This window comes from Lathyrus oleraceus, chromosome 3 (assembly GCF_024323335.1).
Source record: "Lathyrus oleraceus cultivar Zhongwan6 chromosome 3, CAAS_Psat_ZW6_1.0, whole genome shotgun sequence".
NCBI lineage: Eukaryota > Viridiplantae > Streptophyta > Magnoliopsida > Fabales > Fabaceae > Lathyrus > Lathyrus oleraceus.
Genome location: NC_066581.1, coordinates 528,132,880 through 528,143,835, shown reverse-complemented (window position 1 = coordinate 528,143,835; position 10,956 = coordinate 528,132,880). Strand labels below are relative to the sequence as shown.

The following is a 10,956-nucleotide window of genomic DNA, read 5'->3' as shown; positions in this document are numbered from 1 at the left end:
ACCTTGGGCATATTTTACATGGTAGGACGGAATGCCAGCCAATAGGTGGCATTGAGGAGAGTTATGTCCAGGGGTTCCACATACCTCGCAATTAGAAGTTGCAGCATCTACTGTAGCTGCTGGAGTTATGTTTAAACTCTCGATCTTCTTAGTGAGAGTGTCCACCTTAGCATTGACATGGTCTATGCCATTTACTTCGTACGTTCCGCCCTTTATTAGTCGTTTCTCTGCAAAATTTCGCTCACCTTCCCATTGGTAGTGCTTTTGCGCCATATTTTTTATGAGTTGATAGGCGTCTTCGTAGGGTTTATTCATTCGAGCACCGCCAACTGCAACGTCTAAGGTTAGTTTGGTGTTATACAAGATACCATTTTAGAAAGTATAGATAATCATCCATGGCTCAAGTCCATGATGTGGGAATAGCCTTAACATATCCTTATATCTTTCCCAAGCCTCAAAAAGAGATTCTTTATCTTTTTGCCTAAATCCGTTGATTTGGCTTCTTACCATAGCCGTTTTGCTTGGTGGGAAGTATCGCACTAAGAAAATTCTCTTCAATTCGTTCCAAGCTCTGGCTCTATCTCTAAAAGAAAAGGGAAAGAGACGTAATTTATGGCTTCGGGATTGACACCATTAGCTTTCAACGTGTATGCGTCCTGCATAAACACTGACAAATGAAAGTTCGGGTCTTCTGTAGGGTTACCAGAGAACTAGTTTCGTTGCACAGCTTGCAACAAAGAAGGTTTTAACTCAAAATTATTTGCCTCGATGGCAGGAGGTGCAATGCTCGAGTGTGGCTCTTCTTCGAAAGGAGGAGCATAATCCTTGAGAGGACGATTATGATTTGTGACCATATCAGGAGTTGGGATATTGTATTCTAAACAAAGTTGTCTAACTCAGTGTCTTAGAATAAAATGCTCAATTTCATTTATGGGTGATGTTAGCTCGTCCCTCGAGGAACGAGTGTCTTGCATAAAATCGACGAATAAAAGGGAAAAAATAGTTGCCTTAGTCTATACTGGGCAATAAATGAGTTACGATATTGACTAAATTGGTCCCCGACAACGGCGCCAAAAACTTGATCGTGACTTAGTGAGTCTATCAAAATATCTAACTACAAGTGCACAATTGTATCGTGTAGTTTTAAAAGATATTGAATCCACAGGAACCAATAATCAAACTTATCGCTTTCTATTGGTGCTATATAAATCTAAGGCTTGTGAAAATTTGATTTGGGGGGGAATTAATACTAAATTTAAAATAAAGTTTGGAAAATATAGCATAAAGGAGAGGCTGGAATGTGGATCCCGAAGTACCACGGGAACTCAATAATTCATTGACATGTCTTAATATATTGAATCACTTTTTAGTAGATAAATACTAATTTAAAAGTCTTTATCTCACACTCTCGTTTTGTTGACTCTAGCTATACCTCCAGATTAAATGCCTGTTCTCGCTAGCCCATTTTCATTAGGAAATAAAATCAATAAGTTATAATTAATCCTAAAGCGCTCTTGCTGTATTTAGGATTGGTGCCCAATTTTTACTATTCGGTTCAAGTCTCAGACTCTTGTTTTGTTGAATCGAACCTTAATGTTTTCACTCTCGTGCAAAAAATTTCAGAATTATAATTAAAAATCAAAACCATAATAAATTATATATAAAAAGGTTTACGCCAACTTATTACCGAGTTCTATCGGAATGACGGTCCTCACATACCGGACTCAAAACAGTTTAGCCAAACATAATATTAAACATAAATATGTGATTCATGGTAATAGAAAGTAACAATATCATTACTTATAAATACATTTCAAACTGACGGAATTAAATTAAAGCAATTATATAAAGAACCTATAAACTGAAATTAAATGCGGAAATACTTCGTGTACACTGAACTGAACGAAAAATAAATTCAAATGCCTACAACTTTGGTCCAAGATTACAATAGAAGATCCTAAAAGCTATGGTGTGATAGTCCCCCAATGTGAGAGCTCTATCACTATTTGAATCTAATATCCGCTTAAAACTATGAACTAAAATGTATGCGTACAAACTTGGAAGAGAAAAACGGCTCAAAACTAACATTTTATAGTGAAAATAAGTGTTGAACCGAGTCCTGTTCGTGTGGAATTCGTGGGAGAAAAATGTGGGGGAATGGGGATTGACTGATTCCTTCTGTTATATTTTTTCAGGAACCAGACTTCATGGCGGTCTCCATGAAGCTTGTGACGGTCGCCAAAAGTGCAAAATGTGTTTTCGGCCTTTTTTGATGTTCATGGAGAACATCATGAGGCATGTGGTGGTCGTCACAAGCCTTTGATTGCGTCTTCAACCTTCCTTGTTCCTCTCTAGTGGGTTCCACGCATGCCTACTTATGGCAGGCGTCATGTAGATGGTCATGTATGTATTTTGGCCACTTTTCTCTGTTTTTCGCCATTTTCGTCTGGTTTCTTCATAAATCGATTTTTTTCTCGTAAAGTACCTGAAGCATGCATAAACTACCAGCATAACACTACAAAATGAAAAAAAAATATGCAAATTGAGTCAAAATAAACTATGTTTTTTAGTGTTATCATGCCACTTGTTGGACAAGTGACTTCAAGCACAAGAGGGGAGGATGAATTATGGTATTCAAAAGTCGTGATTAATTTTCACCTTTTCTCGTTCAAGATTGCATTTATAATTTTTATGTGAGTAATGGCAGAGGAAATTTAAATAATGAAAGCAAATTACTAAAAAGTAAAAGTATAGGGTTAGAAAGATTGCACCAGAGATTTATACAGGTTTGGCCGAATGTTGACCTAGTCTTATCCCCAAGAGGTATTGAGAGTTTCACTATAAACTTTGAGATTTTGTAGTTTATGCCCACAAACCTTTAATACAAACTTATCCCCATTCAAATGAAAGATTTTACCTTGGTTACGCTATCGAACCGTTTATAGATTTATGGCTGATCTCAATGACCAAAACAAAGCTTTTCAGGCAAAGCTTAATAAACCAATAACAAAGATTTTATAAAGGTTGATCTAAAGAACCAAACTCTATCTCTTAAAGGTATCACACCCTTAAGAATATAAACGACCAACACGACCACTTATAAAAGTATCTTCCTCACATGTAGAACTTCACTTAGCATCATTGAGGAAATTTGAAGTGAATAGAAAATATTTTCAAAAGGAGAGAAAGAGATAAATTCCAAAGCAATATTAAAATGTTGGAAAATATCGTGGTATGAAGTGAGGAAGACCATCCTTTATATAGTAGTTGGAAACGCCAAGAAAGGAAACGATTCATGGGCTAAATTGATTATCTAATCGATTAAACAACTCAAATATAATTGTTTGTAAAGCCCAAATAGGAAAGTTTGGATATAGATTCGTTGCAAGTTATTAATGTGTTATCTTTGCTGATTATACAATCAATTATCATCTTGCTAATGGATTGTATAAGTACTCTAATCGATTAGATATATAAAAAGAGTTTTGCAAATCGATTATCATATCTTTCTAATTAATTAGATGGTTAAGAAGAATCTTGGATAGCTATTTAATCACTTGGTTTTGTTTTTAGAAAATCATTTTCAAGGTATAAAAGTATTTTTAATTGTGTATGTGAGTTGTCTTATTACTCTTAAGCTACTATCTTACCTTTACACTACTCAATTCACTCAGACTGACCGACTAACATTACCTGGTTAGCTTTCACATTTTTCATCAAGGAAACTCCAAGACTTTTGAATAAGCACTTGATCATGAGTTCTCTTGCTGATGCTTTTAGATACTTCTAGAATTGGAAGTTATTTGTCATGCGTTATCATCATCGAAACTTCATATACTAATTCTTTATTACATGCAAGCACATAAATCCACATTGTCTATGTTGTTTGATGATGATATTGATGAAAAACACATTAGCTTCTTTTCAGTTGTTTTTTGTGTTTTGTCTTATTTTCTTGCTTCCATTGTTTCCTGCTCATTTCTTTTCAAATGGTAATTCCCTTTTTTCCATAATACATAATTTTTTCTTTTTATCTAACTTGATTAAATGTTTTATATGTGTTGTTTAAATATCCTCTCTTTAAGGGAGGAGTATACTCTCTATGGAGTATAGTATAACCTCTTTCTCTAAGAGTGGGGGCTTAATAACTCAATATTTTCATCTATATTTTTCTGCTTTACCACCTCCCTAGAGATGTATTGTCATTATTAAAAATGGGAAGAATATTATTTTATGTGATGTGCAGATAAATGTCTTATAAATATTTTGATGATGACAACTGAACAAAAAAGAATAAATCTCAAGCTTGATCAGTCAAGAAGCAAGCACAAGACCAAGTGTTCAAGCTCTAGTCGAAAGAGCTAAACAAAGTCAAATCAAGTAATCCTAAAGATCTAAAGTGGTGAAGTTGTGTAAGTTCGTATGGTCTTGCGTTTAGTGTTTTATTTCGCAATTTGTTGAGTTAAATGTAAATGAAGAAAAGGTAATTCTTAGAGTACTAAGGCAATACACACATGCACTAAAATCTTTTGAAAATCTTCATATTTTTCTTAAAAATTCTTATAAACCAATATGAAAAAAATACTTAAATGATTAAGAGGCTTTCTAATTAATTAGGAAACAAAAAGTCAACTATTTAATCAAGTAGGTACTTTAACTAATATATTAGAACTAGAGTAAATCTTTCTAATCAATTAGATAGGCTGGTTAATCAATTAAGTGACACACCATATTAGAGTTTCCTTTTATGAGTTAAAAAAATCAATTAGGTTTGTGTTCTAATTGATTAGGAAGCTCCAATGGCCATAAATTATTTCATTTTTTAGATTTAATCTTATATAAAAGAGTAGTTTCTTCACTTATTCACACACCAATTTTCAGAATAATTATCTCAATTATTCTCTTTCATGTATAAGTTTTATTGGCTATAAGTTGTCTTAGTGCTAGAAGAGTCAAAAGCATCATCTGAGAGTTGTGGTGATCTAGTGTTATGCTAAATTTGTTTATTCAAGAATTTTTTTTCTTGTGATCTTGTAAAAGGTTTGAAGGTTGCAAGTTAAACCTATAAAATATTTGATAGAAGTTTGTTGGGTTGAACCTATGTAAAAGCTATAGTTGTTGTTGCAAGGTTGTTGGGTTGAACCTGAGCAAAAGTTCAAACTTATTTATAGTTGAAATCTCAAGAGGAAACTCTTTGGTACTGGAGTAGGCTGTGTGGTTTAAGGACGAACCGGGATAATCTCTGGAGTGATACTTCTTTTCGAATCTTTTTATATTTTTGTGATTAACCTTTTCGATCGCCTTTTATATTTTCCTCTACTTAATATCACATTATATCTTCTTCAAATATAAATCCTATTAAAATCAGTTGTTTTTGTAAAAAGTTTTTGAAATCCAATTCTTAAGGTTTTATAAAGATTTCGTGAGCCCCTTTTCAAATTGCGGTTTCTTTTCACAAGTCATAGATCATGGGCGCTTGGAATTATTAGTTGTTCTTTTTCCCTAGTTTGTCCGTATAACATTTGAGTAGGTGGTTGAAAGTTATTTTGTGTTCTCACAGACGGCGTCAATATTCTTTCAAGTTATGAATTATTTACTTGATATCAAACTTAATCATATCCATATAGTATCGGGAATAGGGGTCCTTTGCGGCTTGTCATTATGTGCGGTTCGAGAGTGGTACCTACTAGTGGTATTCATGGGTCTGGATCGATCCACTAACCCGCTGACCCAAACCGAATCAACCCATAATTTACCCAAACTCATTAATTTACGGGTATACTCAACCCAATCCATAACAACTCGTATAGTTTTGGTTCAGGTATTGGGTTTGAGTTTTGCAACTCGTAGACCCGTTGATTCAACCCATTGATGTGACTTTAGTAATTTCTTATTGTTTTTAATATTATTTTAAATAAAAATATAAAATTAATATCTCACTAATAACCATAATTTTTTCAAAAAAAAATTATTCTCCAACAATACTACCAGGGTAGTCCCAATCATATTGGAGGCCCCGTTCTAATTTTAAAAATAGGTTCAATTTTTTTTAAAAATACAATTATAATAATTAAAAATATATATCAAAAATACAATTATATATTAATTAAAAATAAATTTAATTATAATTATTTTGAGTTTTGATCAATCTTAATTTTTGTATGTATTAAATTTTTATCATAATATTTTTTCAATTATTAAGTTTTTTTAATAATATTTTATTTATTTTTATTAATATTTATAAAAAAAATCAAATTTTGGGGCCTTATAAAATGTGAGGCCCTGTGTTGCAGCACATGCACAGGGCCGGGCCTGAATACTACTACTACACCAATGAGTTTACATAATTCTTAAATTAAATATTTTATTTTATTTTCTTTTGTATCATTTCTAATTTATGTATCTTATGAAAATAACGTGTCTGGTTGAATTTTATACTATTATCAAGTGTTATGTCATGTTGATGAATTTTATTAGATATTATATGATGTGTTTCATTGAATTTGATTGTTATAAATGAGTATGATTGTATTAAGTTGCGTTACACTTTTTTAACCGAAAAAAAGAATCATAAAAAAATTTATTTGAAACACAATTCACAAACTCAACACAACCCATTCTACAAATGAACGCGTAAGTTTGGGTCAGATTTGAAAATGAAATTGCGGGTTGGACGAAAAATACAACATATTAAAATTTGAGCAGGTTTGATAAAGGCATAGATCAAACTCGATCCAACCAAACTCGTATATACCTCTAATACCTACAAACACTCTGACGTTTAAGTCAATAATTATCCAATATAAGAACTATAAAAACTAGAAATTTGTGAACGTATGTAATCCTTTATATTTGGATTTTCTAAGATTTTGGAAGACTTGAATCTTTGATCAAATAATCGTTGTTCAAATATATTAGAGTCTAATTTATTATGTCATCTTCCATTTCATTCTTCAATAAATCACTCAAATCAAATAGTTTTATAAAACCAGTCTAGACTCAATTTCTAAAACATTCATTCGGTTTGCACATTTGAGAGTTGTATTTCGTCTTGTGATGTCATTGGCCTGACATCATTAAGATAAATTACCATGAACACCTTTTTCGAAGAAGGTGCAAAACGAAGCTTACCTTAATCCCATAAAATCGTGCCTTAAGAGTATTGTTGTGACTTTTCAATTTCATGGTCCCATAGAATAGAATAATGCATCCCTATAATTTCTTCTTACAATAGTATAAAAAAGAGGGAAGCATGTAATAATACTTGTATTAAATTAGAAAGAAAGGGACCAACTTGAGGAAAAAAATCAATAGAACAAAAAGGATTGGACCACATAACTTACACGCACGTATTTATACAAACTATAAAGATGGAAGTGTTTTTTATTGTTGATGTTGTAATCATGGACCACAAGGGTACATACTATGTTGTCATAACAAGAAGGTAACATATTTCATAGTTTATGGCTGTTTTTGTGCATCATGACATAGTAACTTTTTATTATATATATTCCTACAAAATTAGAATTTTTTTTTTAAATATCCAAAAATTTAAAAAAAATTTAAAAAATACACCATTTTTCAAAATAATTACATAAATGGCCATTTTTGGCCATAATTTACACCTAGGCACCACCCTAGTTGGCGCCTACCCTTAATGGGTAGGGCAAGTCGCCACTAGGAGTGACGCCTACAACCCATTCCTTTTTTTTTTTATGTTATATTTTTTTTTTTTTTTTTAATTTATAAATTTATATTTTTTATTAATTATATTAATTTATATTAACACATATATATAAATAAAATTATTTACAAGATATATATATATATATATATATATATATATATATATATATATATATATATATTAATTTATATATATATATATTAATTTATATATATATATATATATATATATATATATATATATATATATATATATATATATATATATACTAATTTAATTTATAAGTAATTAATATTATTTGTAAATTTTTGGAAAAAAAAATTAATTTATATACGTGTAAATAAATATTTATACACATGTAAATTAATATATATATATATATATATATATATATATATATATATATATATATATATATATATATATATATATATATATATATATATATATATATATATATAAAGATATGATAGACAATATCTTTAAAGATAAAGATAAATATATAAAGATAATAAACAGAAAATATTTTTATTTAAATAATAGACAAGACAAATATTACAAAGATATGATTAATCACATATGATGCGGTCCCTGGTACGATCCGCACGGGGGAGGTCTAATTACTCGCCTAGACGGTTCACGTGGTGGTGGTGCTTCCCTATTACCACCCCTTGCCCTAACGCGTCCCCTTGCCGTTTGCCGTTGTGGTTGGGTCGAAGTCCCTTCAGTGCTGTAGGAAAGACGGGTCCCCTCTGCGCCCTCAAAGCTTTGTCTCGGTGGGACAAACTGACTACTGCTGGGTGCGCCCTCGAATTGTGGTCTTTGGTAGTTTAGGGTTGAATCGGGTTGGCCAAAGTACAATGTTTGTTGTGGTGTGTAGTAGTCCTGTTGGTAGTCCTCTTGTATACCCGTGTCGGGGCTAGGTGGAGGACTGGAAGAGCTCGGGACATTGTCGTGATGGAAGTGTTGGGATTGGTGGAAGTGGGGGGATTGATATTGTGGTAGGTGTTGGGACTGTTGATGGTGGTGGGAATGTTGAGTTTGGTGTTGGTAGTCTTCATGGTATTGGGGTTGAGTTTGTGGTATGTATTGTTGATTTGGTTGGGGGTGGACATGTGTTGTGGTGGTTGTTGTTGGTAATATGGTGGTGGTGGTTGTTGTTGGTAATAAGGTGGTGGTGGTTGTTGTTGGTAAAATGGTGGTGGTGGTTGTTGTTGGTAATAAGGTGGTTGTTGTTGTTGTTGGGAATACTGTGGTGGTTGTTGTTGTTGGAAATATGGTTGTTGCATCCGGGGATCGTCCAAATAGAACGGGTCAGACACAATCATTTCTGGATTTGTATTTTCTCTATACCAATCCACATATTCCCTTGTCGGCTTCATTTCGTTGGGCGCCACCGGAAATTGTAGAACATAGTGGGCACGGTCTTTCCACATTTTACGAAACTCCTTAGCAAATTCCTTCCAATTTTGGGCATACCACTGGTGGCTGACTTTTTTTAGATGCCAAGGTTCCATAGACATTGGGGGGCCTGGGAGTTCTTGATGCATTCCGAATTGCAGCTTGACACGGTCACTTTGGTGCATCTCCACAGTGGTGAACCGCATTATGGCCGTTTTTGCTGTCCAAACAGCTGCATCTTCGGGGTTGGGTTGATGTTCCAATCCCAAATATGGCCTCCAAATAAACTGCAAAGAAAAAAGCAAATATGTTATTTATCGAGAATGCATGATATTAATAAATCAGTTAGAAGCTGAGTGATTTAGTGGTAATACATCTTGTGCTCGGAGACGATCCAAGATTGACGATAAAATATAATTTTATTTTTGGGGGTAAGACTGTAATCCAGTCCGGTTGTAATGAACCTAAACAAAAAAAGATAAATAATATTATTTACAAATATTTATAGAATAAATATACAAAATGAAATAACATCATAAATTTACCTAGTTGCGTAGGGGAAGGAGTAGACATTAGGATTTTCTGGGGCTAGCCTCGGCAATCTCCACCACCCCCATGTTTGGAGCAAAAAAGCACATCCAGAAAATGTACAGTGCTCATTTTGTGCATTTTTACACAAAGAGCTATATAGGAATGCTAATACTGCAGAACCCCAACTATATGTGCTTATTCTATCAATGTCCCCGAGCAAACTCAAGTACATAAAGTTTATGCTATTTCCCGTCCCTTCGGGAAATAGCAAGTTCCCAAACAATAGCATAATGTAAACCCGGGTTTTTATGACTTTTTCTTGTTCGGAGGATTCCTCAGTCAAAGTTATGGAGTCGTGGTACAATTGTAGGCTAGATAATTTAATACCCTGACCCCTTGCTTTGGCAGACCCCTCACCCTCGACCAGATCTACCCCCAACATTTGAACACATATTTGGTTAGGCTGTTGAACATTTCCGGTCACAGGCTTACCATCTATTCTAAGACCCAAAAGCATGTACACGTCCTCTAATGTGACGGTACATTCACCAGTTGGTAGGTGAAAAGTGTGTGTCTCAGGTCTCCAACGTTCACACAGAGCCAAAATGAATTTGACATCAATTGTGGCATTTACGACATGCATAACATGACCGAAACCCGCACGCTCTATGTAAGGTACGCACCATGGGTCTGGATAAGGCATAGGGTGTGAACGTTGACGAAATTTCTTGGGATCCTTTAAAAACAAACAATATAAACAATCATTAGATTGGACTTTTAAAAAACAAATTACAAACATACGAAAGAGGCAATGTTCAAGAAAAACTTACGAATGAGGCAATGTTTGCCCTAGTGCCTCTGTGTTCTTGGCCCATGGTAAGAAGAGACATGACTGCAATGTAGAACGAAGCTTGGTGGATGAGAAGTTTCGCCGGAGTTCTCTGAATAAAAGTGTTAGTGGTTGATGAAAACTTGCAAGAATGACCCTCTATTTATACTCGTTTTCAAGTGGACTGAATATGCAAAGGTGTGACAAGTGGAAGGCATGCGTGGGAATCTTGCAGAATAGGTGCAGGCTAGGTGGTAGTGTTGGCATGCATTGGTGCAGACTAGGTGGGAGTTGTCTTGTCTTGGGGAAGACTTGGTGGAATCTGATGATGCAAAGGTGTGACAAGTGTAAGGCATGCGTGGGAATCTTGCAGAATAGGTGCAGGCTAGGTGGTAGTGTTGGCATGCATTGGTGCAGACTAGGTGGGAGTTGTCTTGTCTTGGGGAAGACTTGGTGGAATCTGATGATGCAAAGGTGTGACACGTGGAAGGCATGCGTGGGAATCTTG

General features: G+C 34.0%; 1 non-coding gene across 1 annotated transcript; it reads left to right on the top strand.

Annotated features, from left to right (window-relative positions):
* The first annotated feature begins 403 nt into the window (after positions 1-403).
* Positions 404-510, top strand: LOC127133714 (small nucleolar RNA R71). The gene has a single exon (XR_007807660.1). It is a non-coding gene; the product is annotated as a small nucleolar RNA R71 (small nucleolar RNA).
* The last annotated feature ends 10,446 nt before the right edge of the window (positions 511-10,956 follow it).